This window comes from Budorcas taxicolor, chromosome 5 (genome assembly GCF_023091745.1).
Source record: "Budorcas taxicolor isolate Tak-1 chromosome 5, Takin1.1, whole genome shotgun sequence".
NCBI lineage: Eukaryota > Metazoa > Chordata > Mammalia > Artiodactyla > Bovidae > Budorcas > Budorcas taxicolor.
The window spans coordinates 25305892-25313297 of NC_068914.1; the positions used below are offsets into that span (position 1 = coordinate 25305892).

The following is a 7406-nucleotide window of genomic DNA, read 5'->3' on the forward strand; positions in this document are numbered from 1 at the left end:
TTAATTCTACAAACATTTGCTAATTGGTTACATGCCAAAACTATACCCAAGGCTAAAAGATGATGGAGCTCCTGATCACAAGGACCTTCGATAAAAAAGGATATTATATATACATATATATAAAACACATGCATGCATGCATGCTAAGTCACTTCAGTTCTGTCTGACTCTCTGCAACCCTATGGACTATAGCCCACCAGGTTTCTCTGTCCATGAGATTCTCCAGGCAAGTATACTAGAGTGGGTTGCTGTGCCCGCCTTCAGGGGATCTTCCTGACCTAGGGACTGAACCTGTGTCTCTTATAACTCTTGCATTGGCAGGTGGGATTTTTGCCACCAGCACCACGTGGGAAGCCCCATATATAGCACATACATATATACAATGTATAATCTGGTACACATACATATACATAATGCACAGTGCACACACATGTCACAAACTTTAGGCTATACCAGTACCTGACATTGTATAATCTGAGATTACCAATCTGTTCCCTTTGGCTTTTTTTTTTTTTTTAATCTCAAACCAAGAGTTTTTATTGTCTCTTTAGAATATCACAACTGAGTCCATAGAACCATCTGCTATCTTGTTTCTGCAGCAGGATCACTGAGATCTTATTCATCAGCCTGCTGAACTGTTCCTTTTTCAGAAGCATAGATACCACCCCCAAATTTTCTGATATCCTTGTTTTTAACTGTGGTGGCTTGCTGAATCAAAGCAGCTGAATTTGACACAAGTTCAATGTCATTTCCTTCAAGAATCAACTCACCTTTCTGGGCTTGAGATACTGAACAGGCAACCCCTGGCCTCATTCAAATCCTGCATATGTATTTTTCACCCAAAAAGTTCAGATTTCCACAAGAGAACCATTCTCCTGAATAACAACATTGATGGGGAAGTGGGCATACACCAACCTCATCCTGTAATGGAAGCCCAGTGTAACACCCTTGATCATGTTCTGTAAGTGACTACAGACTGTGCGACCAGTGGCCAGTTCCTTTCTGTTTCCCCTCCATTTGTCAACATGGAGCCTCTATTTCTTTTCAAGGAGACTGAGTTCTACTTTGATGTAATTGAAGTCCCTCCAAAGGGTGCCTCTGAGGCCCTTCACAATAACTGTCCATCCCTTCAAGGTAATGTCGACATTTTCTGGGATGTCAACAGTCTGACTGGCTTCTAACATTTTTTGCCTTTAATCAGTGATGAAAGTGGATTTATATCTGGGCTAACCACTTGGACCAGCCTTCTATATGATGGCTGCAAAGAAGAGTATTGACTTTACACACCCCCAATTAATTGTTACCAAGGACCCTGAATCAAATCACGTTTTTACTAATCAGATCATTGTCTGAAAGCCAATGATTATGAAAGCTGAAAAACTTAAATCAATTCCTAAATCTGTAAATGAAGACCTGGACAAGTATCCTCAATTTGAGTAAATAAAGAATAAAACTATGACTGATTTGGAACTATTTCTAATTTATAGAACACAATGAAAACAATATTATGAATATAAATCTACTTCCTGAGAACCAGATAACAACAAGTTTATGGACAAAGCTGGTGTCCATGTGTGAGATGGAAGGAAATTCTCCTTACATGGCATCTGCCTTCTCTCTAAGCAATGTTAGTCTTTAGTCACTCAGTCGTGTCTGACTCTTTGTGACCCCACGAACGGTAGCCTGCCAGGCTCCTCTGTCCATGGGATTCTCCAGGCAAGAACGCTAGAGTGGATTGCCATTCCCTTCTCCAGAGCATCTTCCTGACCCGGGGATCGAACCCAGGTCGCCTGCATTGTAGGCAGATTCTTTACCATCTGAGCTACAGGGAAGATCTGTAAGCCTTCTCTCTAAGCAGGTGGCTAAATCCCCACTCCTCACAATGAACAGTGCCTTCCACTTTCTCTCCACTATTAATCCTTCTCAGTGGGCTGGCCTTGAGGTTTAAGTTGTTCTTCAGCACTGCAAGGGTGAGGTCTTTTGCAGACCACGAGCAACAGCTGTCTGGTAAAGCTTTGCCTGTGAAGTAGCTGGCACCCACTGACAGTAGTTGGCTCCTGTTGCTCAGTGACAGCCCTGCTGCTTCCAGAATCGAAGACAGCGTCTGTAAACCCCATTAGCCTGTCTCTCCCACAATTTTCTATTCTTTCTTGTCAGCAAGTGTTACCACAACAAACACTGAACTTTCCCTGAGGCTACTAACTCCATCCTTGGGTTCTCCACTCCACAGCTGAGTTGAAGGAATCACATAAGTAAATGACACATAGAAGTAAGTGACTGCTCAGACAGACTCAATGTGAAACACTTTCCAGAGGCATTTCAATCAGAGCTAGTCCTTTCTAGGACTGGCCATAGGTTGTGAGATGGTAACTATTTGGATACTATTACTAGTCTTTATTCAGCACCTACTATATTTCATGAGAAACGCTGGGCTGGAAGAAGCACAAGCTGGAATCAAGATTGCCAGGAGAAATACCAATAACCTCAGATATGCAGATGACACCACCCTGATGGCAGAAAGTGAAGAGGAACTAAAAAGCCTCTTGATGAAAATGAAAGAGGAGAGTGAAAAAGTTGGCTTAAAGCTCAACATTCAGAAAACGAAGATCATGGCATCCGGTCCCATCACTTCGTGGGAAATAGATGGGGAAACAGTGGAAACAGTGTCAGACTTTATTTTGGGGGGGCTCCAAAATCACTGCAGATGGCAATTGCAGCCATGAAATTAAAAGACACTTACTCCTTGGAAGGAAATTTATGACCAACCTAGATAGCATACTCAAAAGCAGAGACATTACTTTGCCAACAAAGGTCCGTCAAGGCTATGGTTTTTCCAGTGGTCATGTATGGATGTGAGAGTTGGACTGTGAAGAAAGCTGAGTGCTGAAGAATTGATGCTTTTGAACTGTGGTGTTGGAGAAGACTCTTGAGAGTCCCTTGGACTGCAAGGAGATCCAACCAGTCCATTCTAAAGGAGATCTCCTGGGTGTTCTTTGGAAGGACTGATGCTAAAGCTGAAACTCCAATACTTTGGCCACCTCATGCGAAGAGTTGACTCATTGGAAACGACTCTGATTCTGGGAGGGATTGGGGGCAGGAGGAGGAGATGACAGAGGATGAGATGGCTGCATGGCATCACTGACTCAATGGACATGAGTTTGAGTGAACTCTGGGAGTTGGTGATGGACAGGGAGGTCTGGCGTGCTGCAATTCATGGGGTCGCAAAGAGTCAGACATGACTGAGCAATTGAACTGAAACTATATTTCAAACACATGTCTTATTTATTATATTTTATCCATGAACAATCCTAAAATTTAGGGATCTTTACCCCCATTTTAAAGATGAGGAAACTGAGATTCACAGTATCTTTTTAACTGAAAAATATCACACAGTGTACCTTCCTCCTCCGTGGATGATAGAGCTTTCTTTTTGCTCCTCAATCATACCAGTATCAATGGCTTCCAACTTACCCATTAGGTAAGACTGATCCTACAAACAACTGTAATGAACCAAGCAAAAATATCTTCACTCCTAAGTCAGAAATTTTGATCTATAAAGCCAGTATGCAAAGGAGTCAATAGCCTGAATTGTCCCATGTTTCATAGCATTTATAAAGGGAAAGAAGGAATGCCAATTACAGTGCTAAATATAAAATGACCCACAAGGCTGCACCATCAAAGTTGCTCTTACTCTGCTCTCTATGGTGACGTTTAAATCAGCAAACTGGTCATCCCTTAACAATGGAATCTTTTCAAATTAATTGATTTGACAAAATAACTACAAATTAACCACCACTCAGTTGTGCTGCTGCTTTCTTAAAAAAAAAAAAAAATTCTAACAAATGACCAAACTTTATGTGCTCTTTTGCCATCTTAGTTTAACTTATTAAGCAGACAGCAGGAATCCTAATCAGTCAAGACAATGACTAACACAAGTGGCATCAAGTTTACACGACTAATTTGAGTACTAATGGAATCTGGTTTCCTTTACTTGTGTCTTGATATATTCTGGCAAAGTGTCTCCTTTTGTTTTGGAATCATGAATATAGAGTTCTCTGCTAAGAAAGGATTCTCCTCTCTGTGGACACATTCCAAGTCGCTTCTCTGAAGAAAGCTATTCCCAGATAACTGTTTAAGGACTACATCATTAGTTGAGGGCTTCCCTGATGGCTCAAGCGGTAAAAAATCTGCGTGCGATGCAGGTGATGTGGGTTCAATCTCTGTGTTGAGAAGATCCCTTGGAGGAGGGAATGGCAACCCACTCCAGTACTCTTGCCTGGAAAGTCCCATGGACAGAGGAGCTTGATGGGCCACAGTCCATTGGGGGGGTCAGAAAAGAGCTGGATATGACTGAGCATGCACACATGTGATCATTAGTTGAACACTGATGAAAACATAAATGCACTGGGTTCTGTGGGTTTATGTGAAACTTGTTATAAAGGACTGTCTCGTACGATCACAGAGGCTAAGAATTCCCACCATCAACTGTCTGAAAACTGTAGGCCCAGGAAAGTTGATGATATAAATTTCAATCCAAATCTGAAGGTCTGAGAACCAGGAGCACGTTATGGCATTAAGTCTCAGTCCTGGAGAAGATCAGTGTCCTGCTCAAACAAGCAGAGACAGTGAATTCAATCCTCCTCTACCTATTTGTCCAATTCAGGCCCTCAACAGATTGGATAATGCCTGTTTACACTGAGGAGGGCAAGCTGTTTCACTCAGCCCACCAATTCAAATGCGATTCCATTCTGGAATGTCTTCCAGAAACATTCTTACAGATATTTCCAGAAATAATGTTTAACCAGCTATCTGGGCAGTCAAGTTGACACATGAAATTAATCAGAGATATAATTAATTATATATGCTATAAAATGTTTAGTGCAAAACAGTAGTGGACACATTCTGTTCAGTAACACTTGAGTCTAGAGACCCACATATCTGTGCTCATATCTGTGCTACAGAGTTCAGAGAGTATCTGAAGAGAATATTGGTTCTTCTTGAGATGGTCCTTTGGTTTCTGTGATGCAAAGACTGGGCATCACTGGGGCAGAGGCCTTCTTTTCACCTGTTCTGTCCTAAGCTTTGATGTCTTTTAAGGTATATAGGTCTGATGATAGCCACATTCCTGTTTCTTGCCAGGAAGTGTGATCTCAAGTCCATGGCCACTTAGTATTTATCGAAATTTTATGCAGAGAAAAAACACTTAGCACAATTTTTTCCCTTTCTCTAGATAGTCTAAGATAGGTTACTAATCAGGGTAGGGTAATATTCTGCACCCTTATGGCAGAAAGCGAAGAAGAACAAAAGAGCCTCTTGATGAAAGTGAAAGAGGAGAGTGAAAAAATTGGCTTAAAACTCAACATTCAGAAAACTAAAATCATGGCATCCAGTCCCATGACTTCATGGCAAATAGATAGGGAAACAATGGAAATTCTGAGAGACTTTATTTTGGGGGCAGGGCGGGGGCAGGTTCCAAACTCACTGCAGACAGTGACTGCAGCCATGAAATTAAAAGATGCTTGCTCCTTGGAAGAAAAGTTATGACCAACCTAAACAGCATACTAAAAAGTAGAGACATTATTTTACCAACAAAGGTCTGTCTAGTCAAAGCTATGGTTTTTCCCTAGTCATGTATGGATGTGAGAGTTGGACTTTAAAGAAAGCTGAGCACCGAAGAATTGATGCTTTTGAACTGTGGTGTTGAAGAAAACTCTTGAGAGTCCCTTGAACTGCAAGGAGATCAACCAGTCAATCCTAAAGGAAATCAGTCCTAAATATTCACTGGAAGAACTGAAGCTGAAGCTGCAATACTCTGGCCACCTGATGCAAAGAACTGACTCATTGGAAAAGACCCTGATGCTGGGAAATATTGAAGGTGGGAGGAGAAGGGGACGAGAGAGGATGAGATGGTTGGATGGCATCACTGACTCGATGGACATGAGTTTGAGTAGGCTCTGGGAGTTGGTGATGGACAATTGGTATGCTACAGTCCATAGGGTCATAAAAGTCATACACAACTGAGCAACTGAACTGAACTGAACTGAATACTTCAAAGACCATAAGTATTGAGAAGATTATGGTACCTTCTCTTGCCATATGCAATTTGAAATATATCATTTTCAAAGTTACATAAAACATGAATAAATGTGTAAAATAACTTATCTCTTGATTTTCTGTTTAAATAAATTCTTCAGAAATTGCCTTTTCTTTTTTAACATACATATAATTTGTTGGTATCTTAAATACTAGCTTAGTCTGCTACATGGGTTAACCCAGTACACTTTAAGAATTAAGCCAAAAAGATCAAAGGTCAGTTATAAAAAAAAAAGAAAGAAAGAAAGAAAGAAATACATCTTTAGAACCAAAAAAAAAAAAAAAGAATTAAGCCAAAGTAGCAGAGAGAAAGGTACCTAGGACTGAATTATATTGGCCCCCACCATCCACCATTACTGCCAGTAAAACTAATTCTCATGAATTATTTCTTGGCAGGAGACACTGAATTCTACCAAGGAAAAAGCTTATCATACATATATCACTAAAATGCTGTCCAGACACTTTCATGGAGGTTTCTGTATTTTGTATATTATTGATTTTATGGATCAAGCAACAACCCAAATTTCTCTTTTCACCTCAATAGCTAGAACGCTGAGATCCAAATACGTGGCTACCCAAGGCTAGCACTTAGGTCATCATGGCAGATGTCCTCTGGCTCCTCCACCTGATAATTCCACCTTATTTTTCTCCTAAACACTCATTCTACTTACTATCTTGTGTTTTTATGTAACCTTCTAACAACCTAAATCCTCTATAAGGTAATAGAGTCCCTTGGACTGCAAGGAGATCCAACCAGTCCATTCGGAAGGAGATCAGCCCTGGCATTTCTTTGGAGGGAATGATGCTGAAGCTGAAACTCCAGTACTTTGGCCACCTCATGTGAAGAGTGACTCATTGGAAAAGACTGTGATTCTGGGAGGGATTGGGGGCAGGAGGAGAAGGGGACGACAGAGGATGAGATGGCTGGATGGCATCACCAATTCGATGGACATGAGTTTGAGTGAACTCCGGGAGTTGGTGATGGACAGGGAGGCCTGGTGTGCTGCAATTCATGGGGTCGCAAAGAGTCGAACACGACTGAGCGACTGAACTGACTGACTGATGTATATAAATAGGTTTACGTAGTTTCTTCACATAGTATATTTGTATTCATATACATGGTTTCTTCTCCTATACAAGTGGGAAGCGTGTGATCTTAAAATGTGAATTAATTTTTAAATATATTTTATAACTTTCATTTACTATAAGTGGTGATACTATGGGTAATTTATTACTTCTTTATAAGTTTCCAAATTTTCAAAAATTTCTCTAGTAAGTATGTTTCAACTTTATAATCTGTAAAAAAAAATTTT

At 40.7% G+C, this 7406-nt stretch overlaps 1 pseudogene; it reads right to left on the reverse strand.

Annotated features, from left to right (window-relative positions):
• Nucleotides 1-615: 615 nt before the first annotated feature.
• LOC128047525 (60S ribosomal protein L9-like) lies at nucleotides 616-1184 on the reverse strand (annotated as a pseudogene).
• Nucleotides 1185-7406: the final 6222 nt, after the last annotated feature.